We start from the raw sequence: 26,363 nt of genomic DNA on the forward strand, positions 1-26,363 counted from the left end.
ACTACATATATATTGAAAAATTACCCAGACATTATAATTTCTAATTTTAAAAGTCATAAATACTTCTAAAAACATAGATATGATAAATTCTCTTTTATTTTTACCCAGATATTTGTCATCTATATTACTCTTCCTTCATTTCTGAAGTTTTGAATTTCCCTCTGGTATCATTTACCAGTAATCTAGAGTACTTCCTTTAGCATTTCTTTTAGAGTAAGTCTCCTGGCCATAAACACTTAGTTTTTCTTCATCTAATGTCTTTGTTCACCTTCATTCCTGAAGGGTATTTTCAGAGAATACATTATCCTGGTTTGACAGTTCTTTTCTTTCAGCATTTTAAGTGTGGTGGTCAACTGTCTTCTGGCCTCAGTGTTTTTCAATAAGAAATTTGCATGCATTTGCAAAATTGTTCCCTTCTGTATAATGTGTCAATTTTCTCTAATGGCTTTTAAGATTTTCGTGTTTATTCATATACAGTAGCAAGTGATCTCTTCTAGTTCTATCCTCGCCAGGATTTCCTCATATTCTTTGGCTCCTAGGGTCCCTTTCTCCTGTGTCTTCCGGATAGAAATATGGAATTCTCTCAGACAGGGTCCTCTTGACCTATCATAGAGTTCTATGTGATAAGGCCCTCTCCAGAAAAAGCAGTGGATGATGGAAAGACATCTTTTTCTAATTCTCTTAGTCCATGATACAGGTTTTCGCTCTAAGTTTGAAATCTAATGCACTATCCATTGCTCTACAGAGCCACTTTGCTGTCCACCATAACAATACAGCTCTGTGATAATGGCTGGACTTGGGAAAGGATTGAGAAGGGACCTATTTTTTTGGTCCTCTAGCAAGAAAGATGGATTTTTCTTGGACATTTGCTGTGCATGCCATAATGGAGGTCCCCAATTCAGGCCCCCTTGGGTCAAGGCTGGGAGATAAAGGAAAAACAATCTCATCATCATCCAACTGGTCTTTAAATTTTGACTTTCCTCACTAATCTGCCTGGTATTCTTTAAGTTTCGGAACACTCAGGTATTTGCTTTTTTGTATTCATCCATTGTTTAGTTGCATTTGGTTTCAAAAATGGGTTCTAGTGAGCTTACTCCATTTTGGCCAGCACTGGACCATGGCTGATTCTATCAAACATAATTTTCACATTGGATAGGGTACAATTGTGGTTATAAGAAACAGCCTGTTATTTAACTTCTGTCTTTTCATTTATTAAAAAGAGATAATGCCACCTTGCTGTCACTTTTTGTTTAAGATATATTTTAAGTTGCAGTTCAATGTATGTGGTATGAACTATTTATTTATCATAACAAAAGTTATATGTATGAAGTTACACAGAGATTATACGCCAAAATAGCTACTAGTTAAAATCTGGAAGATGGAAATGAAGGTGTACTGGTTTGGTTTTTTGTTTTCATTTTTGTTTATGTCTAGGCTTGAAAGTATATTAGAGGACAATAAGAAAAAGATCCACAAAAAAGAAAAACTTATATTCCAGATGTATGAATGGCTTCTATTGCACTGATAAACTGTTAGTCTTAAAAAAAAAAAAATAGCAAGCTATCCATAGTATATATGTAAGATATATTTATAAGTGGTCTTATGAGAGGGCTTTTTTTGTTTTTGTTTTAACTCTATACATGTTTGTATTGTTTTAATATTAGAAGTGACCAAACTAATCTAAAGTGAAAAGAATTCTCCTGACCCCAAAACTTCTAGCCAGTGTTAGACTCCACAGATTTCAGATTATTTACATGTGATTTCTAGCTGCAGCAGAAACCTTTGGTAGTTGTCTGCTCAGCTCACTACAACTTTTATTCTTTAAGAACCTTGACCCTCCGGGATCCCTGCCCTCTACTTCCCAGAAGACCAGGTCTTTGGCAGCCATATGTATGGTAAAAGACTCGGCCTCCCTGGTCAGCTAGAGGATTCTCTCATGAGGATTTGTAATGGGAATTGAAAAGGGCTTGCTTATTCTGGCCTGTGACTTGATCTGATGTGATTCTGACTCAAGAGCTGTGGGATGACTAACTTTTCCTACATACAGAAATAAGTAGAGGAATCCAGATAGCAGAGAAGGGATTAAAAAAAAAAGTACAGAAAAGTACAAATAAAAGACCATGTGGCCACAGAAGGGGAAGAGAATAAAACATGATGAGAATGTGACTAATCAATAAGCAATAAAAGAAGTTGAGAGAAGAAATTAGTTGCTCCTAAAGGCTTTTAAATTTCCTAGTTCTGGTACCTTCTCTGACCTATCAACATTATTACCCTTTTACTTAAGGATTCATTTATGTATTATTATAATAATTACCTCATTTTTCTTAAACTATCTTAACTAAGGCATTTGATTTCTTTCCTTAAATAGGAAACCATCACAAGAAAACTGTAAACTAGTCATACTGAATAGAGATAATTGGGATTATACGTACATGAAACAGTTCTAAGAAAGCGTAATCTAGCATGTTAACACCATGGCAAGATCTTATCTTTAATGGGAGGCATAGCATGAACAAATATATAAAATTGAGTAAGAGTGGGAGCATGTGAACTGATTAGAAAAAAGCAACTTCCTAAGAACTCTGGAATTAACATTATTCCCAGGGGGGGGGGGAACCACATCTATTTGTTTAACAAATATTTTTTGAATAGCTACTAAATACCACATACTGCTATAAGTGCTGGAGATAGAGCAGTGAATAACATGAAGCTGTACCTGCATAGAGCTTAATTAAATTCTAGTGGTAGACAGGGTGGGCAATAACAAAAAATATATAATATAGGTGAGTGCAATTAAAAAAAATAAATTGTAGTCAAGGGTTAGACAATGTCTGGGCAGGTATACTATTTTATATAGGAAGGCTCAGAGCAACTTGAATAATAAAATAACATTTAAGTTAAGATCTGACTAAAGTAAGAGAGCAAGCCAAGTTGATCCCTGAGCAGCATATGTGGCATGTTTGAGCAAAAGCAAGATTTCTCATGAGAGGTAAGAAAAGAAAAGAGCAGAGGTATGTCATGGGGAGGGCCAGATCCTATTGGTCACATGGACTCTGGCTTTCACTTTGAGTGTTGTGGGAGATTACTGGAGGGTTTTGAGCAGAGGAGTAAAATAACTCAAGCTTTACCGAACCGCTCAAACTGTAGTGGGGCTGCATAGGGTATGTAGAAGTGGGGAGACAAATAGTAGGCTCTTAGGATACTCTAGGTGAGAGAATTTAGTAACTTAGACTGAAGTAGACATGATGAGATATAGTCGAGATGTATTTGAAAGTGGTGCTGATAGGATTGGCTGATGGGACTGTTGTGAATTGTGTGAGTGAAGAGTCATTTTTTGATTAAGTTTTTGGCTTAAATAACTGGGTGACCGGAGATACCATTAACTGAGATGAGGTGTCACAAAGAAGAGGAATTCTGTTCTGGGATGCATATCTGCAGCAAAAAAAAATACGCTACTTGAAAGATACCAGACACTATTGTAAGACATGCCTTAAACATATCAGTTCATTTAAGCAACTCTGTGAAATAGATAAATAATAATGTACCCAATTTGCAATTGAGAAAACTGAGACACAGAGAGGCTATTTTCCCCAACTAGTACAAGGCAATGTTAAGATCTGGATATAAGGAGCCTAGCTCCAGAATCTGTTCGCTCAGCTATCTAAATGGATGCATTCATCAGGCAATTGGATACAAAGGTCTTCAGTTCAGGATGGAGTTGGGTCTAGGTACAAATATACATTTTAAGAGTTATCAGCATATTGATGGTATTTAAAGCTGTGATCATTTAGGGAAAGGATAAGTTCAAGGGCTAAGCCCTGGAACATTTTATCATTTAGAGCTCAGGGATGAGAGGAGACTCCAAAAAAGAATGCAAGGGAGTAGAGTAGCCAGGCAAGTAGGAGAAAAACCAGGAGGGTGTGGTATTTTGGAAGCCAAATGTAGTAAGTGTTTTAAGGACAGTCAGTTCTCTGAAATATTGCTGATTGCTTGAAGGAAAGAAGGCCGAATGTCGACCAACAGATTTGGCAATGCGAAGGTCACTGGTGACTATGAAAGCAATATCAGAGGGATAATGAGGACAGAAGCTTTATGGAACTTTATGAAGCTTTATGGGTCAAAAGAGGATGTGAGAGGGGAAATGGAGATCACAGGCATGGACGGCTTTTGAGGATTTTTTTTTTAAATAGGAGAGAGCATAACTAAGTTAGTTTTCTTTTTCTTCTCTCCCAATGCCTCCCTACTCACTCCTCCAGACTGTAATGCTCCATCCTTACAAATTGGTGACTCCCAGAGAAGTCATCTTTGGGTCCCATACAAATAAGAGTTCTCAGAAAAACACTTAACCAACAACAAATCATACGCTTATTTTTGTCTCTGCCTTTTTCTGGTTTATGGACCAGTTATGTATCCAGCCCCTGGCCCTACTAACACAGGCGACCCCCTAAACTTTCTCAAACTCTCAGACTAGGTCAGGTATCTGTTTTATGATCACGTCATATAGTACATTGTTTACAGAGCTTACACCATTTTGTATTTACACATATTAACTCACATGATTATTTTACTTATGCTTATCTTCTCTACTAGGCTGTGCTAAGACAATAGGTTCCGGAGTCAGACTGTCAAAGTATAAATCCTGATTAAATATATTAGTGTGATGACCTTGGACAAGTTACTTAGCCACTCAGACACAATTTCCTCATCTGTACAATTGGAGTTAAAGTAGTATTTACCTCATATAATTTTGTGAGGCTGATACATGTAAAGGCTAATTCTACATGTAAAGGTGCCTATCACTCAATAAACTTAAAATTATTATAAACATTAATATTAAAGTAAAAATTTTAAAAAATATATCTAAAATTAATTATAGCTAATGTGTTTTTTTCCATCTTTACTCTTCCCTCCCTCCACCTCAGCTTGGCCTTACTGTATTATATATAGGCATGTGTCTTTTTTTTACTTTTATTACACCAGATTGCAAAACTCATTATCTTATTGAATTTACCAACTGGTAGAATTTTTTTTTAATAGAAATGATCTAAAATGTCACAAGAAATCCCACCATTATTTTTTTCTACAACACAAAAACTTCATTTTTACTTTTCTGAAATGCATAGTAAGTAAAAGGCACCGATCTATTGCTCTTTAACAAGCCATCCCTAAAGTTAATACCTTAACCAATGATTTATTATGGTTTACTATGGTTTTATGAGTAATTTGGGCTCTTTTGCATAGTTCTCATCTGGTTTCTTTCATATTATTGCAGGAAGCTGGAGGCTGAGACTATAGTCATATGTAGGCTTGAAAGTGCTGGATGTCAAATGTAGTTTCTTCATTCAAATATTTGGTTGCTTTAGCTAGGTGGATGGAACAGCTTGGGGCTGGCTAGACATTCTCTCTCTCTCTCTCTCTCTCCCCCCCCCCCACTCTCTCTCTCTCCATAGGCTTCTCCTTTTGGTAGCTCAGGCTTTTTAGTAGTATAGAAATCTCAGTGTGTTCAGACTTTTTACATGATGGCTAGCTTTCCCAGAACAAGCATTGTGTTGACTCAAGTGGAAACTACAAGGTTTTTTATGGCCTTGCCTCAGAAGTCACACAGCGTCACTTCTGCTATATTCCATTTGTCAAGTCATAGGGCAAGTCCAGATTCAAGTGGAGGGGAATACACAAGTGTTTGAATTCTGAGAGGCATGGTTCATTTGGTGTCATCTTTGAGGATGAGGTTCCACAGTGAGCCTATAAATATACACAAAGGCCCAACCTCTATGAAGCTTGTAGTATAGCGTAGAGCAAGATTTCTTAACTTTGGTTCTATTGAATTTTTTAAATTAATTAAATCTTATTTTTTAGAACAGTTTTAGATTTATAAAAACATTGCAAATATAGTAAAGAGTTCTCAATGCCCTACAGCCAGTTTCCCCTGTTAATATCTTATATTAAGATAGTACATTTGTTATAATTAATAAATCCATCAACTGATACATTATTATTAATTGAAGTCCATACTATATTCAGATTTCCTTGGTTTTTACCCAAATCCTTTTTCTATTCAAGGATCACATCCAGGATATTATATTACATTTAGTGTTTATGTCTCCCTAGCCTACTTTTGGCTGTGAGAGTTTCTCAGACCTTTCCTGTTTTTGATGGCCTGGATCATTCTGAAGTTAAGGTGTTGGTCAGGTTGGTCAGGTGTTTTGTAGACTGTCCCCTTATTGGAATTTGTCTAATTATTTTTCATTATTAGACTGGGGTTAGAGCACATACATGATCAACATGATTTATTGCTGTTGTTAACCCTAACCATGCGGCTGAGGTAGTATTTGTCAGGTCAGGATTTTCCAATGTAAAGTTACACCCCTGAGTCCTGTTTCCACCCTATGAAAGTTACTATGAGAAGCCCACACTTAAGCAGTGGGAAGTTATGCTCCAATTCCCTTAGGGAGGATTCCCTACATAAATTACTTAGAATCCTTCTGCAAGAAAGATTTGTCTCTTCTTCACTTATTTATTTTTAAATTATTTATATCAGTAAGGGCTCACGTATACTTTGGATTATAATCTGAATGTTGTTTTGAGACTCAATTTGTGCATATGTGTGTATAAGCTCCCCTACACCAACAAGTAATTCTTGGATACTACAGGGTGTCCAAAAATTCAATTCACTTCTGACACTATCTACCCAGAGATAGCGTCACATTCTACAAATGTAGGGTTCAGTCCTAAAAGATTGTTCCCTCTACACACACAAACACACACACATTTCAGAAGCCAGCTGCAAGCCTATGCTTTTAATGTACTTCTGACCAACCAGCTATAGATTGGAGGTTCCTACAACCTTCTCCTTGAATTCAATTAATTTTCTAGAAGGCTCACAGAACTCAGAGAAATATTTTACTTAATGGATTATGGATTTATTATAAAAGGATATTAAAAGATACTAATCAATAGCCAGATGAAAAGATACATAGGGTGAAATCTTGATTAAAGGAGCTTCTGTCCTCCTGGAGCTTGGAACTCAGAATGGTGGCAGATAGAAACATTCTGGTTCCTGTAATGTGGAAGCTTTCAGCAAAAGCGCCAACAAACTGTCCTCCTGAGTTTTTATGGAGACTTCATTATCTAGTCATGATCAACTGAGTCATTGGCCATTGGCAATTGAACTCAACCTCCAGTCCCTATCTCCTCCTCAAAGGTGGAGAGGTGTGATTGGAACTTTCAGTTTCAACCCTCCAATCACATTGGTTGGCTCCATTGGCAGCCATCCCCCATCCTTAAGTGCTTTCCAAAAATCACTTCATTAACATAACAAATGACAACTTTCTTACTCTCAGCGCAGGCAATTTTAAAGGTAATGTGAGGTTTGAAGACTAAATATCTTATAAATCACAATATCACAATATCACAATATCACAATATCACATAACTTTGTGCATTTGTTGCTCAAATAGTTGCAACTTTAACCATTGAGAGCTCTTTCATATGGCTCCTGTGTCCTTTTGACATACCTATATCAACGTTGGTTGTTGTTTGAGCAGTTTCTACTTTCTAGCATTAGAAAATACTCCAGGTTCACTTTATATATTTCCCGCCCCAGATTTAGAGTCAGCCCTTTGTACAAGGATCACTGGTTTCTTTTATTAGAAACCAAGATTTCGGTGCTAGTTGTGCTCATTGCTACACTGTTGACACTGTGGGCCTGGTAATTCTTTGTTGTGGAGAGCTGTCCTGAGTATGGTCTATTGCTTAGCAACACTTCTGGCCTCTGCCTATCAGATGCCAATAGTAAGCCTCCTTCTCTAGTTGTGAAAATCAGTAGTGTCTCCAGATATTGTCAAATGTCCTTTAGGGGACAAAATGGCTCTTGGTTGAGAACCATTTGTATACAGACTGACCTGCTGAAAATTACAATAATATAACATAATGGAGCACAATGGGAGAATAACAGAAGGAGGCTCTGGGCCTGTTTGCTGCTATTGGGAAGAAATTCACAAAGGAGTTGCCGTTGGAACTGGGACCTGATTTGTTAACTTTTGAGCAATTATCATGAGCTAGACAAAAGGTAATGTTTCATGTTCATTACCTTATATAATTCCAAACTTAAGAAGCAGGTATTTTACAAGTGAAGAAACTAAAGTTCAGAGGGACAAAGTAACTTGCTTAAAGTGCCTGAGCTGGTCTTGAAGGATCCAGTTAGCCATGTGGATGGAGAGCTTTGAGGGTACTGACATCTGCTCACACTGCTCAAATCAAGATGATCTCAACCACTCCTTTGTTTATAAAAGTGCAATACTATTTCATTTAAAATTAAATTTTCCCCTTGAATTCTGGATTCTCGAGAGTAGGAACCATCCAGTGTTCATCTTGTCTCCTTTCTAGTACAATGCTTGTCACATTATAGGTGTTTGGTAACTGTTTGATGAGTGAATAAATATTAATATATTCTATGAAATTCTCCATCACAAATTATAGAATTAACTCATGCTTCCTTCTGGCCAAATTACTATCCTACAAACACCTCTGGCGGAGGGCTTACCAGCCGACCCCCTGTAGTCTTTGGTCATTCTGCTTCATTATTTAACTCTCAGCACCCTCAAAGGAGTAGTTGGCTAGTGTCAGTGACATCTTCAAACTGATTATAGCCAGTAGCACTTTGCCATGGGTTTAAGCTGCAAAAGTTGTTCTATAAGGAAAGAAAAATATATTACAGCTCTGATATTAAAATGCAGAATGTTTTACTACTAGTTTTCATATATAATGCCAATTATCTACTTCATATTCTTTTGTCCAGTATGATTCTTCTATCATGCAAGGACAAATTTTACACAGCCTATGAAAGGTATTTTTTATTTTTTTGTTTTTTTCTTTTTTCCTTCCTTTCAAATCCTTTACATTCTCCTCCCAAGTTCCTTGAGGTGAGACGGGTGTTGTGGGGAGGTCTTTCTTTTTATTAAAAAAGTAAGGGGAAAAAAATCTGTTTTCTGGGTTCCTTTTCTTTTTCCTACAAGTTCTGGATCTGTTATTTGCAGTTGCTATGAAATTTCAAGTCTATTCAAGAAGTTACTCCCTCTGGTTTCAAGACTCACTTTATTTCTTCCCTTCCTTTGCTTAAATTCTGATCTAATTAAAAAAACAGTAGATCATAGTTAAATAAAACTGTACCCAGGATAACCCTAATTTCCATATGCAGATTTATCTGCACTGACAGCCACCCCCCCCCTTACACACACACACACTCTCGCTCTCTCATTCTCCTTTCCCTCCTCTCCATCTCCCTATTGCATTGTGTCTGACTGATTTTCAGAGCACCTTCGCTGTTTCTCCCTTCTCATTCTCTTTCAGTAAAACACATAGGAAGAAGGTGGCTACAGAGACTGAACAAACAATCTCATATTCTGCCTGCAATGTCATCGTTTCTTTCCCCGATTTTAGGGGGCTGAAGTTGCCCAGGAAGGGGATGCAGAAAAACTGGCAAGGAAGGGGGGAGCTCTCCAGAGGCAGCTGCGGTCAGAGGCAGGGACTGCCGCCAGATGTGCCTGCCTCTCTGGGCTTTGATGCGAAAGGGGCAGCAGGAGGAAATATTGGGAGACAAAAGCCCCGGTTTAAATGATCATTTTCTTTATTTAACATGGCAGCAGACACTCTCTGCGTAGGATCATCATGCCGAGCATAAACTGGACTTTCCCACTTGCCTGGCAGGAGTGAAACAGATCACTGTGTGCTAAATGAGCATCTGAGGTAAGATCCACTGTTACAGATACTTGATTTTTCCTAATCAATTAATTTTTTAAAATATATGTTTCAGCTTCAATCATAAATAGTATAGTGGGGACAGATCTGTGTTAATCTGCTTCTAAAGAGCCAAGATAAAGCAGAGGTCTAATATATTTTAACTCAATTTGGGGAGGTTACTTACTTTGTCAATTCTGTGTGCTGTTTCTTTTTTGGGAAAAATATTTGGTTTAAGAATAGTCTAGTGTCATCTTAATCCACCACTGGTAATAATACTGATGTTCAGACTCTTAAAAAAAACTTTGCAAAAAGACAGAGCTACACATACATGTGCTGTATTTTTAGCTCGCATACAAATATTAGAACTCTTATTAAAATGATAGGCTTTTTTTCAGCAGAGAAGGAATGAATGCTGCATAATTAAGTACAGTATTTAATTTGGCTGTTGTGAAGCAAAAGAATAAGGTAATAATTTTTATTGTACTAATCAGTCTCAAGATGTTCTCTGTGTTAATTGGGTTAAAAAAATTGCAGTACTTATTAGAAATTCTAATTTCACAATGCAGCACTGACAATAAGCTCAGCCAGTGAATTATTCACATCTTTAATTTGCTCACTTAATGACAGTGTTCTGTAATCAGAGTGCAGAGACTGCTGCCTATGCATTATGTATGATGCTCAGGACTTAAATGCAGGACATTATGAAGCTCTCAGTGGTTCAGTAATTAGTTTTCCTCAAGATGGGATTTAGATATTCACAGATAAAAGTCCACAGTTGGATAATGCTAAGGTTGCAACACAGAATAACAAAGGAAAGGAAGCTCAAAGTTTAGACTGAAACTTTTGTCTCTCAGACCTTGTCCACTGTGGAAACAGAATCATGCCACCTGAAATAGTTGCCTAGCTTTGATCACATGTTTGAAAACTGTATTTGAACAAAGTTGTAGCAGGCAAGGCATTTGAACAATTTCAGTGGACCTGAGGGGAAAGATAAAACCTTTTTAATTAGTGTTCACAGAAGCCCGGCAATATATAATCCTAATAAGTCTGTAGTATGCATAGCAGGCATTCTCAATGTGCTTTGTAACTTAGTTAGTGCAAATGCAAATCAGGTTACAATAGTGTTTGGCTGTAATTGTATTTGTAAAAGGGTTACATGCCCAAATGGAGATTGAGCTTGCTCATGGTTTTGTTCCAAATGCTTCTGTGGGAAGGTTTGAAAATCAAATGAGATATTAAGTAAATCTGGGCATGAAAGGAAGTAGATCTGAATTGTCAGTGCAACTTTGGAATTTCTTACACTTGTCAGTTTGGAGTTGTCAGTTTTTCTTTAATGATTCTAAGAGTGTTTTGTCATAAATTATATAACCTTATCGACTACTTAGACCATTAGCAATACTTTAAAAATGTATACTAACTTTGGGAAACATTTTACAGTATTAATTCTAAAGTTTAAGAACTAAACTTAAATCTAACTACAGTACCTTTTTTATTTTTAAGAACATGCTCGTTGGTAGACTATATTTTTGAGAATTTAAATATTAATCTTTATTAATAAGGTCTCATTGCTTTATCACTTGTCAGTCTAAGATTTGCGCTCATTTCCAAAACCCAACTGTTAGGATCCTTAGTAAAACTTGGTATCCAAAATTCGAATGTACAGTAACACTTTTTAAAAACTGCCTGTTATAGCTTAGAACATTTTTTAGGCAGGTTGAGTTGAGAAATCTATAGGCAAATGTAGTGTATAGTGAAGGAATAAACTAGTCAAATAAAAAAAAAATTCTAAATTGAAAAAATTTTTCACACTTCCAAATTTGATTTCTAATTCTGAAACTGAAAAGTTACTTTAACAAAATAAAGAAGTTTTTCATATATGTTTAGAAAACTATTTCCTTTGTGATACTTAGAAGATACTTTTTTGGGAAAGGACACTTGGTCAGGATATTGGGCAGCTGAGCAGGTAACGTGACTTTGACTTGGGTTTGGATCCAGGATAATATGTGGCAAACAGATGTTGGCAGTAGTGCTGGTGGTAGCTCATAGAAATGGCTGGGAGTTAGGAAATTTGAGTTCTTTTACTGTTTCTGCCACAAACCAGCTATGTGACTTTGAGCACTTAAAATCACTTTCCATTTCCTTATCTGTTAGACAGGAACAAAAACATTTCTAGGTTTTAGAAAAAAAAACAACTGGAGAGTTGTTATGGGGCTAAATAAAGTAGGAGGAGTGAAAGTTTATTGAAAATTTACAAGTACTAGACAAAAATAAGGAAGGTATTTCAAAGATTAGCAGAAAAGTAAATGCAAATTTGTATTGTTTATTATGACAGAGATTCTCATCCAGACTTGTAACACTCTTTAATGCAAAATGTCAAATTATTGTCAGGTAAATAAATTTAAATTTAATTTAATGAAAATAAGCCATGAAAATGTTCTTAGGTATTTAGGGGAGAATAAGAGATTATTGAGATCTCATCAATATTAATTTGCTAACCCAAAAGATTAGCAATCATCTTGCTCTGGACAATTCTTTCACCCCTCACTTAGAAAACACTTACATATTAATACACTAATAAATCTTATGCCTGGAATGTCTTCTGGTCACTAGGATTTCACTAAGGAGTCTTCTCTTTAGATTCTATGAGTCAGACTGAAATTATTTACACCACTAGAATTTTGGTGCTCTTTTCCTCACCAAAAATAAAAAATAGATCAACAAATCAATAATTGATTAATCATTAATTAAATTTTTGTCATCTGTTGAGCACTTACAATGCTATCAAAAATAACATGCTACCTCTCCCTCATTCTTTTGAGGCAGTTATCTCCATATTCCAGATGAGAGACTGAAGCACAAAGAAATTAAATAACTTGACAATACCACACATCTGGTGAGTGGTAGAGTTGGAACTGAATCAGCTCCAAGTCCTGAAGTCTCAACCAATAGACTATATTGTCCGTTCCCAAGGCCCTGTTCTAAATGCTGGTGATTGAGATTCCTGCCCTCAAATTGCACATAGCGGTAATGCTTGAATTTCTTCCACCTGCTCAGTAGTAGGTCAAGACTCTTGATTCTCATAGTGTGGTCTACAGACCATCAGAGTTGGCATCGTTGGAACCAGGCTTGGGTTTGCAAATTTTGATTTGGCTTTTAAATCACTTGGTGAGCTGGTTCCCTTTTTATCAGTAGGTCTGGGATGGGGCCCGAGATGCTTTTCTAATGAGTTTCAGGGTGAGGCAGTATTGCTGTTTGGAGAAGGCTCCATTCAATGGGTTATAGAATTTGTTTTATTTCCCCTGAGTTTGGTACCCAGTGTATCTAGGGCAGACCCAGTGCTCCGATTACTTGCCAAGTCCAACTCTTCATCCGATTCTGATGTTTCATTGGTTCAGGCAGAAGAGCTTCCACCTTGATTTCCTGACTTTGGTCCTCTGCTGCCCTGAGTCTCAGTCCACATAGCTGCGGCCCTGGCTGCCTATTTAGCTCTGGCTTAGACCTTCTATGGGTCTGATTCCACACTCACAGTAACTTTAGCTGTCCTATCCCTGTTGTGGCATCAGCCTGTTGAGGCTCTTCATTCCCTTTCTGCATCGAAATCACCTGTGAAACTTATAAAACCCTCTAAGCCCTCTCAACACCAATCCTACTCCCGCAGATTCTGTTTCAGTAAGCCTGGAGTGGGTTTTAGGATGAAACTATTATCTATTAATTAATTAATTTATTTTTTACACAAAGCTTCATAGTTGATTCTGAAGGAAAGTGTATGCTGAAAACAATTTCCCTCAGGGTCCCTTCTGTGCCCTGACCTGATGTGAACCCTTTGGAAAATGATACAGGCATAACTTGGGCTCAAGTTTGCCATGAACTGGGAACATTTTCTCTATGCCTCTATGTTAGGAATGGAAGCAGGATGGAGAATTTAAAACTTTGCTAAGCTAAGTTTAGGAAGGTTTTGCTGAGTGATTGTGATTTGAATTGGATAGCCAGTGAATGAACAGATCCCTATTTCGAGCCAAAGGAATAGCATATGCAAACACAGAGAGATAAAAATGAGAAGGTATCTTAAATACTGAAACTTGTTCATCTCGACAAAAATATTTAATGCACAGAAAGGAGGAGTAAGAGATAAAATTATAAAGGTAGGTAATTTCACTTTAAGGATTTTATGTGTTAAACCAAAGAGTTTACACTTCGTTCTACAGACAGAATTTTCAGAAGCTAAGATGGAAAATGAGGTGACAAGATGTATATTTCAGAAAAATAATCTTGGCATTGAGTCATATGAATTTAGTGGGGCAAAGCTGAAAGCAAAGAGACAAGTTAGATACCTGTGGCAATGTAGTATGAAATGGGGAGGAATGCTTTCCTCAGGCCACACTCCTGGGGCCTGAACCTAACCTTCTCTGTCACAGATGCTGATGATGTTTCTTTATCACACTTCTCTTTTATAGTAATAACCTGCAATTTAGGCTCTATTAATGGCATGGCCTTGAGAGTTCAGGGAACTCAAAGCTTTTATAAGCTATCTCTGGCTCTTCCTTCTGATTATTTTACCTTACAGTGCTGAGACAGCTAGGGTTCTTCTCTCAAGAGCTGCTTAGATCTTTTAAGGTAATTATTTGGGAGCAAAATCTTCTACAATGCCCTAAGAGAAACTTGAAACCAGTTAATGAGCAGTGATAGGAATGCCAATGGTTGAATGAATTGTGTCTAGACCTCTTGAAAGCACTGCTATTACCTAAACTCTGGAGAAAGACTTTGCATAGTCCATTAACCTTGACCTGGCTTGCTTTTTTTTTTATGTCCTGACTCTGAATTGGTCCCTCTTGGAGTTGCAGCTCAAGTCTGCTTTCTTTTACAAGTCAGCATAAATTTATTGATTCACCTACCTTCATCCACTCACATTTACATAGAGAGCTCATTTACTTCTAACTACTATACATATTGCATCACAGAGCACATTTTGGAAACAGTTGTTGACTCACTTCAGTACTACCTTGTTCTTAACTAAACTTTAATCTACATATGTTTATGTGGGAGCCTGAGTAAGAGCCCCACAGATAACTCTAAGAGCCTGTGAATATATTACCAGACATAACAAAAGGATTTAGCAGATATGCTTAAGAATTTTGAGATGGGGAGATTATTCTGGATTATCTGAGTGAGCCAATGTAATCACAAGGGTCCTTTTAAGAGATAGGTAGGAAAGTTAGAGAAAAAGACTAGAAGATGCTATCCTGCTGGCCTTGAAGATGGAAGAAGGGGCCAAGGAATGCAAGAATTCTTTAGAAGCTGGAAAAGGTAGAGAAACAAATATTCCACTAGATCCTTCAGAGGGAACCAGCCCTGTCAACACCTTAACTTTAGCCCAGTGAGATTGGTTTTGGACTTCTTACCTCCAGAGCTGTGAGACAATAAATTTGTGTTATTTGAAGCCACTAAATTTTTGGTAATTTGTTACAACAGAAATAGGAAGTTATATAGTTTATTGCGTACTTTTGTCTGACTGACTTGTTTTGCTATTCATTTGTTTCACTGATAACAATTTTATAGCTTCATTGTTGATTTTCCTTGAATACTTCTCTGTTGGTGGGCCAGCACACTTATTTTTCTGAACTTCACATTCCTCAGTGACAAAGGTATTACCTAGGAGGTGATATTCTGAGACGACTATTCTGAGGTAAGTGAGATAAAGCCAGTAAAGCATTCCACACAGTGTCTATTGAAGGGTAGGTGTACAATGAGTACAATTTCTGTTTCTTCATGGAATTCTGGTAAACTAATTGTTGGGGCTTTACTCACAGTATAAGAGAAATTCAAAAGCTATTTTAAATATTAATGATTCACAGGATAGATATTTATATAGGCTTTAGATTAGTAAGTGATTAGTGTTCTTCGATCTATTTTGGATCTCATTTTAAAGATATTTTTATTTTGAATGACTTGGGTGTAAAATATTCCTTATGCAAGGCCATGTCTATACTACACAGACTAAACTAGCTAAAACTTAGTAGAGCATCATTATTTCTCAGAATTTTCCCCCTCTTGTTCCATTTGGAGTATGTTTCTCCACACACACACACGCACCACACACACACACACACACACACACACACACACACACGCCTAGTTTTAGTCCGCATTACATTTAGTGTCCTACGTAGAATACTGAGCGTTAAATGAGAATGCAGGCGCAAGCACTTTGTCAACTCTTTTACTATACAATGTGAATAGTTGGTACATCTGTTGTACTGACAAGGTTTTGAACTCCTTAAGAAAATATGTTGTATGTCTTTGGATCCCTAAGGACTTGCAAGATTAGTTAAATAAATTACTAAGTAAAAGTTTGAAAATTAGAGAAGCTCAGGGCAATGAAGAAGTGTTGGAAAAAAGGAAAAGAAAGAACTATATTTGGTAGTTCTTTGGGTAGAGTCATCCGCATTTGCCTCAGAAATGTCTCCTGATTTCTGCATTTAGGTCTCTAGTTTTCAAACTGCATAGCTAATGAGTGAACTCTAAACTCTCACTCAAATGAACCAGTCTCAGTAACTCTGACTGTCCCACTAACTAGGGTTGCCATATAAACCTTCTCTTTCCCTATGCTATTAGTTTCTGATTCCTGCTGCAACAAATTACCATAAACTTTGTGGACTACAACAATATGGATTTGTTATTTTATAGTTTTGTAGTGAAGAAGCTCAGCAGAGATCTCACCAGATGAAAATCAAGGTGTTGGCAGGTTTCATTCCTTTCTGGAGGTTATAGGGGAGAATCTTTTTCCTGCTCATTTGAATTACTGGCAGAATTCAGTTCCTTGTTTGACCGAGACCCCGCCCCCCCCCCCCAAATTTTTTCCTTCCTTCCTTCCTTCCTTCCTTCCTTCCTTCCTTCCTTCCTTCCTTCCTCCTTCCTTCCTTCCTCCCTCCTTTTCTTCCTCCCTCCTTCCCTCCCTCCCCTTCTCTCTCTCTCTTCTCTCTCTCTCTCTCTCTCTCTTTCTTTCTTTCTTTCTTTCTTTCTTTCTTTCTTTCTTTCTTTCTTTCTTTCTTTCTTTCTTTCTTTCTTTCTCTCTTAATGGAAGCAAAGATAAGGATTGGTATGCAAGATCATGTAGGAAAGTAACCCTCAAATATGTTGTTTTGTTTTGTTTTAAAAGCCTCCCACCACCCCCAGGGGCTGATTTTATTAGCCCCACTTTATGATGAGGAAGGGAAGGCTCAGAGAAGGGAAGTGACTTGAGCAAGGTCACACAGAGCCAGATTCCAGCTCTTTTAGAGGTTTGACTATTAAGCCCATTCTATTAACCTCTCACTCAGATTTCCTGCCCTCTGGATGCACAGGAACCTCAGCCCTCTGGCCTGTGCAGAGTAGCTCGGACCTCTCCCAGGTTTTATTATAAATATGTCCAAGTATTGCATGGAGAGAAATGGCATGGGACATTCTTTTAAAATTTTTTATCACTAATTTGTTCTCTTTATCTATGAGCTTGGTGGGTTTTTTTGTTTTTGTTTGTTTGAGATTCTACACATAAAAGAGATCATATGGTACTTGTGCTCTTTGACTTATTCACTTAGCATACTGCCCTTGAGGGCATTATTGCTGGCTGGCAGTCAAAGGCCATTTCCAGCTTCTCAAGATGAACATCTGCATTCCTTGGCTTATGGGTCCCTTCCCAATCTTCAAAGCCTGCAAGATCAAGTCAAATCCCTTTCATACTTCAAATCTCTCCTAGTCATTCTTGTCATCTCTCTGACCCACACTTCTACTTTCCTATTCCAATTTCAAGGACTCATGTGATAACATTGGCCCCACCTGGATAATCCCCCATCTAAAGATCCTTAACTTAATCACATCTGCAAAGTCTCATTTGCCTTTAAGATAATATATTCACAGGTTCCAGGGATTAGGAAGTGAATGTCTTTTGGGGGGTCATTATTCTGCCTACCATAGTCCATAACTGACAGCACTTGCCTGTATTATTTCACATTTTGTTTTTTCATTTTAATTCGCACAATATCATTTTCACCCTTTTTCTAAGACTCAATTATCCAGTCTCAGAACTCTATTTGGCATTTTATTCAACTCCATTGTCAACTTAGTTCTTCTGCAATATGAAGTTATTTTTCTCCCAATTTGTTTCAATTTAGTTGGAGTCAATTCAATTCAGTAAGAACTTATTGTCTACTGATAGCATTCCTGGTATGATAAGGTAAGGTATTGAGTTTGTAATCTGCTTGTAGAGATGAGATGTATTCACATGAGACAGAGAAAAATGCAAGAGAATACAGTCATTATATATACAAGACAGACAAAGATGCCAGAAGGGGAAGATTAGCATGCACTGGTAAGATTAGGAAAGTAAAGTTGTGGTTTTGCCTGGCTGAAATCACTAACAGGATGTGATTTAAGGGAAAATGGTTAGATTTTCTGCTTGAAAATATCTCTCTACATAGGTTTAAATTAGTTGCTTCACTTTGTCACTATTAGATACATTTAGTTTAATAAGCATCCTCTTTTAACAAGCCACCCTATAGAACTCTTGCTCAGGGTATATATATTCTTAATTGTTCATTAAACTACTGTGTATTAATCCTTGTACATTAGTCTGAATCAACTTTATGTAGATCTTTAAAGAATATTTCTTTCTTTAAATTTATTGTCCTTACAGGATTTCTAGCACCAAGTATTTTAGGACCTCAATAGCTTATAAGTACAATAAGTCAGAACCAAGTGGGGACAAGGCTTGGAAAACTAACCTGGGCCATGACCACTTTTACTCTCTCATGATGCTTCTAAGAGAGATTAGCATGACAGTGTGGCCAGAAGTCCTTATTCCAGTGATTAAGGGAAAGTAGTTCAAGTCTGAGGTCAAGCTACCATTACGTCACAGAATTCTTAAAATAATGAGTAGAGACCCAGTCATATAAGTATCTGGAGTGAGTAGATAATTATAATTAGGTAAATGTAGCTTGTTTCTGGGAGAGTAGGTACAGACAGAACCTGAACCTAAGCTAGTGGCTGAGAATACAGAAATCTAGGACCCAGCCCCATTAAGGAGACAACAGATAGGCATATTATTGGGATTCCAGGTAAATGGACTAGAATTTAGGATAGGAAGCTTGAATATAAGGTGGAAAGCATTGCTAAAGCTTAGAAATAGAGGTTTGATATCAGTGGTGGAACAAAGGATCCATCCAGCCTGGAGCTTGGGAACATTTGGTTCAGGAAAGACATGAGCTTTGGCTGACAGACAAATTTCTGACAGACAAATTTCAGGCCTTTAGTACCATGACTCTGATATTCAGGCAGGCCTCATTCTGATTGGCTCAGGCAGAGCAGGGCTCATTGACTGTTGTCCTCCAGAGCCTGGCCAGGGCTCTGTCAGCCCGAGGGGAATAGGATGACCACAGTTGTTTTCTGCAATGCTAAGAACAATACCATGGAAATTTTTTCCACCTCTGTTGTGGAGTTTTTCTAATGCCACATGAATTACTAATTACAATTGAATTAAACGAGCAAGTCGTTTGCTCCTATTAAAATGTTATTCCAAATATAGACACTGGTCATTATATTATTTGGTCATTTTGTAATTTTCTAAGTTAAACATTTAGGTTAGAATTTGGCAGCAGAGTAGAAGAAAGTTTAACAATCCATGCTCTCTGATGATAAAACGAGAGACAATGAGTTCCTTGAAACTTTAAGAATTCAAACATTCATTAGATGACCACTTGGCAGATGTGATGCTAGGGGATTAAACAAGTGATGTTTAAGGTCCCTTTTAATTCTAAAACACCATCTAAATCAGGATAATGTAAAATTATCTACACTTATATTTTATTTATTGAACACCTGGCTTTTAAACTTTAGAAAAACACTTATTAATTAGAAAAGAGATATTAAAAATAGATAATTTTCATTAAGCATCCTTGGCCATTCTACATTACAACTTTCTTCAATTTAAAATCCCCTTCATATGCTGATTACTTATTAGATAAACTAATAATCGTCTGTGATTTGCAGTAAAATGCAAATTCATGCATAAATATTTAAATGTTACGCATAGTCATATCCATTGAGGACCCTTTTATAAAAAAGTATAAAATCCATGCTGGTATATTTTCCTACAAGGTTGTTTATTTTAATATTGGAATAAACTCAGTCTGTCTCCTAGTTGCACTGAATTTCAATGGCTTCTTTAATTGTAATTAAGCTCACAGTTTTCAAAGTTATTTTAGAAGAAGGGCCTATCTGTATTTAAGATGTGTGTTGCCTTAGGTAATGCTATAACCCAAACAGTCTCTCTTGTGCCTGGTGGTCTATGAAGAAAGAAGTTCACAAAAATGGTTCGTGATTTAGGGTTGGTGTCTATACCTATGAATGAAGTCCAATGAGAGAGGGCCTTTCTTAACTTTTGCTTTGTTACCTTTAAGCTTGTACCTTTGGTTCAAGCCTAGAATCACAGAATTTACATGCTTCAAAAAGCATTAGTGATAACTTAGCTTATACCTCATTTTACAGATGAACAAACTGAGTCATAGTGAGGTCGAGTGCCTCATCTATTCATATATTGCACTTAACAGTTCAGCCAGCTCCTTTACCTTCAATTTGACCCTGATAGTCACTTTAGTTATTACTCTTTTAAAGAAGAAGTGAGATAGTATCACTTGGGCAAGATCACACACTCATTAGATGGGGGTCCCGCTGCCTTTGCTCGTGGGCTGAACTATATCCTGGCACTGTACTTTCTATCCTTTTTTTCCCTGATGACTATAAGGTGATTAAATGAAACCTTATTGATCTGAGGGTAAGTAAAATAAAGTTCAATATGTCTATTTATTGCAAAATAGTGTCTGTAAGATTTTGAAGTACTGGAGATAACTTTTCCTAAGATATTTATTAAAATTATTATGTGTAATATATAATATTAGATATCGATCACATGTATTGTAACATCTTAATATGTACTGGTTTTAAAATACTTAGTATTTATTCTAATACTTAGACTGCTTTTTACACAGTAACATTTTACTCATTGCTTTGTAATCACTAGTATTGATGAATATTGATGTATATAATTAGAACATTCAGGAACTGAAACTTAATAATGATTCAAGCCAAAAGTTATTCTTAGCATTTTAATTTCATAATGTTGTGGATTATATATAATTGAATTTATCTTTTTTGATCTCTATGTGTTGATATTTAAAAAAATTCTTAACTATCTGCCTAAAGGTAGTGGTAGGCAAGGATTTTGATTGTGCTCTTCTCACATCTTGTGTCCTAAGAAGTCACTTTTTCAAAGAAAGAGCATCTTACTTTCCTAGCTCATTGTGTGTTATTTGTGTATTACAGTGTTCTCTAGAGGACTAGTGTAGTAATGATAATAGTAATGTTTGTTAAAAACTTGCTGTATGGCAAGCACTGTGCTAAATGCTTCATATAAACTATATCATTTCATCCTCACAGCAAACCTATAAAGTAGAACTTATTATCCTCATTTTTAAGATGAGAAAGTGAGGCTTAGAGAGATTAAATAGCTTGCCCAAGGTTTCTGCTGTTTAAACCAGGCAAGCTAACTGCAGATTTCAATCCCCTGACTACTCCTCTCTGCTGCTTGCATTGTATGTAAGGCTCTTTTTTTTTCTCTACATATGTTTCTTTTCTTTATGAAGGGGTAACAGGAATGACTCTGCACTAGCACTGTGCTTTTAAGAACTGCTGCTATTGACCAGTGCCCTCTGACTTTAGTGTGCACAAATATTATCTGGGTTGTGTTCTAAGGCAATAGTATTAGACATGTCTGAAATTTTCATAACAATCTAATTGTTATAAAATTTAAATATATTAGAGTCTCTCAACTTATTTTTTATATAAAATCAGATTTCATAAAGGCAGCTGCTTTCAGTAGTGTGTGGTGCCTTATCTTTGTAATTTATATAATCATGAGATATAATCAGAAAGGATCTTTATTTTTCTTTTCTACCCTTTTAAATTTCTTCAGTGGTATTAGCTAGTCTGCTGCTAGATGGAAACATGGCCAGTTCTATGGCTTTTCTGTTCTCTCTCAGGGTCCTACAGTGTCTGTAACTCACATGTGCAATCTCAATTCAATAATGAAAAGTGTCCACTCCCATGTATTGATAAACATTTCCCTCTTCATTCAAAAGTACAATGGCTTTCTCTATAATTACTTTTGCAGGCGGGAATCCAGGTAAGGAGTATTGGCCTTCCCCTCTCTTTTACTGTTTCAGTGGTTCTTATTGTGTCCTGTGGACCAGCAGCATTGGCTATTAGAGATGTGAATTCTTGGATCCTACTTAGACTTAGTGAATGAGAAATTCTGAGGATGGGTCCGGCAATGTGTGTTTTAACAAGTGATCCAGGTGACTGATAACATGTTAGAGTTTGAGAACCACTGCACTATCTGTCGCTTGTTTCCCTCCTCATTCTTCTTGGTAACCTTAGTTTCTATGGTCAGAGCAAAGGAGAAGGGAATAGAAAAGGGGTCCGAAAGGTTATTACTTCTCTAGTATTGTTGTAAGATGGCTTCTCATTATAGGACCTGGGACTGATTTTAAGTTGATTCTTTCTCTGATGGCTGCTTTTTCAGAGGCCTCACTGAAAATATTTAAGCCCCTTTATACTCTTTCTCTCTTCCTCCCCACTCACTCTTCTTCCATTTGATACAGAGTCTCTCTGTTGGGATCTTATTGCTCTTTCAAGACTCATTCAGAATGGTCCCAGGAATGCTTTATTTGATATAGTTCACAAGGTACGATGTTTCAAAATAAACGACTGAATCTGTTCTTTTATGAGCTAGATTGTCTTTTCTCCCTTTGGCCTCCAGTCATTTTCCAAGTGTGTAGAAATCTATGGATTGATCTGATCTACGCTGGTGGCATTTTTAGGTCTCTAAATCCAAAGGATAAGATTATGGAACCAAGCAACAGTCACAAACTAGGCAGAACTGCCTGATTATTACCTAGTGAACTGGACCCCTCTTATATACTGCCTTACATAGTCTTAGCCCCACTTCTTTCTATAGTTACTGATGTAGTGACCAGGTCCACACAGACATGTAAGTGTAACCTGACAGTGCCTGAGCCAATTACTTCTTGTTTCCCATCTTGGGTTTCTCTGACTCCCTTAGAATTGCTGGGCTCTCATGCACGATCAACCTAAAGAACAAAGGCAAAGGAGTTAATGCCAATGGGGCCATTCTTGGCTACTAGGGAATATACTAGATAGAGAAATGCTTCTTCTTTTAAATACCAGGTTAGAAATTTTGAAATGCGTGTCCTTAAAGCTTCTCAGAACCTCCTACAGAACTAAATAATTATTGCCCATAACAGTTTCCTGGTAGATAACACATCTTTGTTTTAACGTTCCCACCTCTCCACAGATTGTCCCATCCTACATTTCTATTCCCTGAGATCACATCCCAAAGAAACACCCTGCCTGCAAGTCTTTTTCTTGTAGGGAAACCCACGCAAAGACATTTACCAATACTCATCTTTTTCATTTCCTATTTCTTGAAAATTGGTGCAAACCAGATATTAAAGTTTACAAGTTCACATAAAATTGAGGATATTTACAGAAGAGAATGCCTGTATTTTGTTGGATTCAATTCAATAATTTGATACCAAGTATTAAAATTACCCATAAGTGATTTATCGATATGGGTAACAGGAGCTGAAAGACCCTAGAGCTGCCATCCTCTCTTAGAGGCAAGGACTGGACTAGATAAGCTCTTTGAGAAACATTGAGGATTTCGCTGACAATTTTATCAAAAGGGGGCACTTTATTTTTGGCTTAGGAAGTTATCAAAAACACTTGTCATTCATCCGGGCTCTCAAGTAGCTATACACTAAAGGGATACCTTACAGTTTGCCATAATTTAAAAGTGAAATATTCTTATAATTCAGAGTTTTCCTAGGTGGTAGTGTTGCCAATGTCATTTCCACATGGTTTTGTGCTACATAGGAGAAGCAGGACAAATGTTTTTTCTTTCTTAGCCTCAGAAACTTTCATATTCCAAAATGTATAGATCATTGGTAAAAATAGTCTATGTATATATCTTATATGATAATTTACATAAAGGAATTTGTAACTTTAAAAACAATAAGCAAATATAGGGCAGTATTTTTATTCGGGCATTCCCCCAAACCCTTAATCAGTAAGTATTATATGTTCATACTATGAATCAAGCACTGTTAGATGCCATGGGAATTTTATGAAAGGATACATTTTTGAATATCTGTTTCAATAATTGGTTCATAATTTAAAAAAATAAAAGGTACATAATGAAAATACCACAAAAATTACTGTTTCACTTCTGTTCCCATCCTTAGAGGCAACAAATATTACCTGTTTCTTATGTATCTTTGCACAGATATTTTGTGCAGATACAAGCAAAACAGGTGTTATTCTCCCTTACATCCTTGTCGTATAGCCCACTTTGCACACATGGTAGCATATCCTACACATAGTTCTGATTCTTGCTTTTTCACATGCTGTTTTGGAAGTTATTCTACAGCCTGAGTAACAAATTGTCTCCTACTTTTTCCCCTTCCTCTTCAACTTCCCCTTCTCCCCCTTCTCCCCCTTCTCCCCTTTTCTTCTCCTTCTTTTTCATGGCTTCAAACTATTTTCTTTTTTGGTGTTTCATAATCTATTTTGTCATTCATCTCTTATGGATACTGAGTTAGTTTCCAGTCTTGCTATTACAAACCGTATTATAGCAAATGACCTTATATATAGGCCTTTAACCTATAAATAACTATGTATTTAAGAAAAACTTCCTGAAATAGATTAAAGTGTATGTGCTTCTTAGTAATTCAGTAATTTTGATAGATATTGTCACAATTACCTTATATAGAGGTTGTGCCAATTTGCACTTTGATTAGCAGCATAGAAAAATGCTTGTTTCTCCACTGCTTGGCCAAGCAGTGTTATTAATCTTTTGTATTTTTGCCTATCTGATAAGTAAAGAATGGTGTATTAGTGTAGTTTTAATTTTCATTTTTCTTATTCTCTTATTTATGTGTTTAAGAGTTATTTGTGTTTCATTTCCCTCAAACTGTCTGTGTACATTGTTTGCCTGTTTTTTTTATTGAGTCATTTATTATCAAATAGTAGGTGTTTATTGTTTATTGGTTTGTGATATGAGTTGCAAATATTTATCTCAGCTTGTCATTTTTCTTTTGCTATTGCTTATTGTAGTTTTCACTATAAAGATTATTAAAATTTTTTATGTAGTTGAATTTATCAATCTTTTGATTTATAGCTTCTGTGTCTTATTTAAATAGGCCTCTTCTACACTGAGATTATAAAACACTTTTCCCAGGTTTCTTCTAATACTTTTATGCTTTCACTTTTACAATTAAATCTTTGATCCATTTTGAATTTATCCTGCTGTAGAATATGAAGTATAGCTCTAATGCTATTTTTTTCTAGATGGCTACCCAATAGCATTTATTGAATAATCCATCTTTCTTTACTGATTTGAGATGCTGTCTTGCTACCTTTTGTTATATTAGTAATTATGGCGTGCACACTATGAATCAAATACTGTATTAGATACTAGGGTACATTTTAAAAGTGTAATGTAATTCTTGCAGCCAGAAATTACCTTCTAACACTCATGGAAAAAAAGTCAAACAGTGAGTTATATCAGAGAAGGTTTTATGGAGGGGCAGGCATCAATTCTTCCTTGACATTTGTAAATGGAATTAGAGAATAAAAACATGAAAAGAGATATAAGGGAACAAAAGAAAAGGAGGATACTGGCTTGTACTCACTAACCAAAACTGATAGGCCTAGACCAGAGGGAAGCTGAATGTTGTTTGAAAGGTATTCGATGTGGATATATTTCTGTATGGCAAATACTTTTCTATTTTCTATTTTATAGAAACACATCTGTGATATCTAAGGAGAAAATTACCATTATAAGATGCTATTAATTTCTTAAATTCTTCCTTTTTAATTTATATGTGGAAGTAAAGTTATTCATAGAAAATGGTTTCAACCCTGATGTCACTGTTAGAGCAGGCATCTTGTTAGTTGATTTGGAATTATTTGGATGTGTTTGAATTGTTTTCTGTTGTATTTTCTTGTCTGTTTAATACTGAACCTTTTTGTATGAAATTAGCCATACTGGGCCAATGATTTTCTCATTTTTAAATATTCTTCTTCTCTCTATGTTTCATATTGAATAGTTTCTTTTGCTATATCTTTTAACTTCACTAATTTTTTTTCTTTTTCAATGTTTAATCTATTATTAATCCTATCCAATGTATTTTGCTTCTCAAATAGTATAAATTTCACCCATAGAAATTTGATTTGGACCTTTAAAAAATATTTTCTGTATCTCTACTTAAGTCTTTGAACATATGGAGTACAGGTATAATAACTATTTTAATATAATTTTCTGCTAACTATAGGATCTAGGTCAGTTTTATTTTCTTTAAATTTATTTAACTTTGACTTCTCATATTTTATTTTCCAAGATCCTAGAAAAGAGAGCACTTTTAGATGGCCAGTATTTACTCCAGAAACACATTGTTTTATTGGCTAATTCATAAAAGAGCTATTTTCCAAGGGTACATTTGAATAATTATAACTGG

General features: G+C 36.2%; 1 long non-coding RNA gene across 1 annotated transcript in view; it reads left to right on the top strand.

The window, feature by feature from the left end:
• The first annotated feature begins 9,177 nt into the window (after positions 1-9,177).
• The window catches only part of LOC107502720, a 309,664-nt gene continuing 292,478 nt past the window's right edge, over positions 9,178-26,363 (top strand). The window contains exon 1 of the long non-coding RNA XR_001595058.2: positions 9,178-9,744. This is a non-coding gene — a long non-coding RNA (uncharacterized LOC107502720). The remainder of the gene's footprint in view (positions 9,745-26,363) is intronic.

This window comes from Rousettus aegyptiacus, unplaced genomic scaffold (genome assembly GCF_014176215.1).
Source record: "Rousettus aegyptiacus isolate mRouAeg1 unplaced genomic scaffold, mRouAeg1.p scaffold_m13_p_1, whole genome shotgun sequence".
NCBI classification, from domain to species: domain Eukaryota; kingdom Metazoa; phylum Chordata; class Mammalia; order Chiroptera; family Pteropodidae; genus Rousettus; species Rousettus aegyptiacus.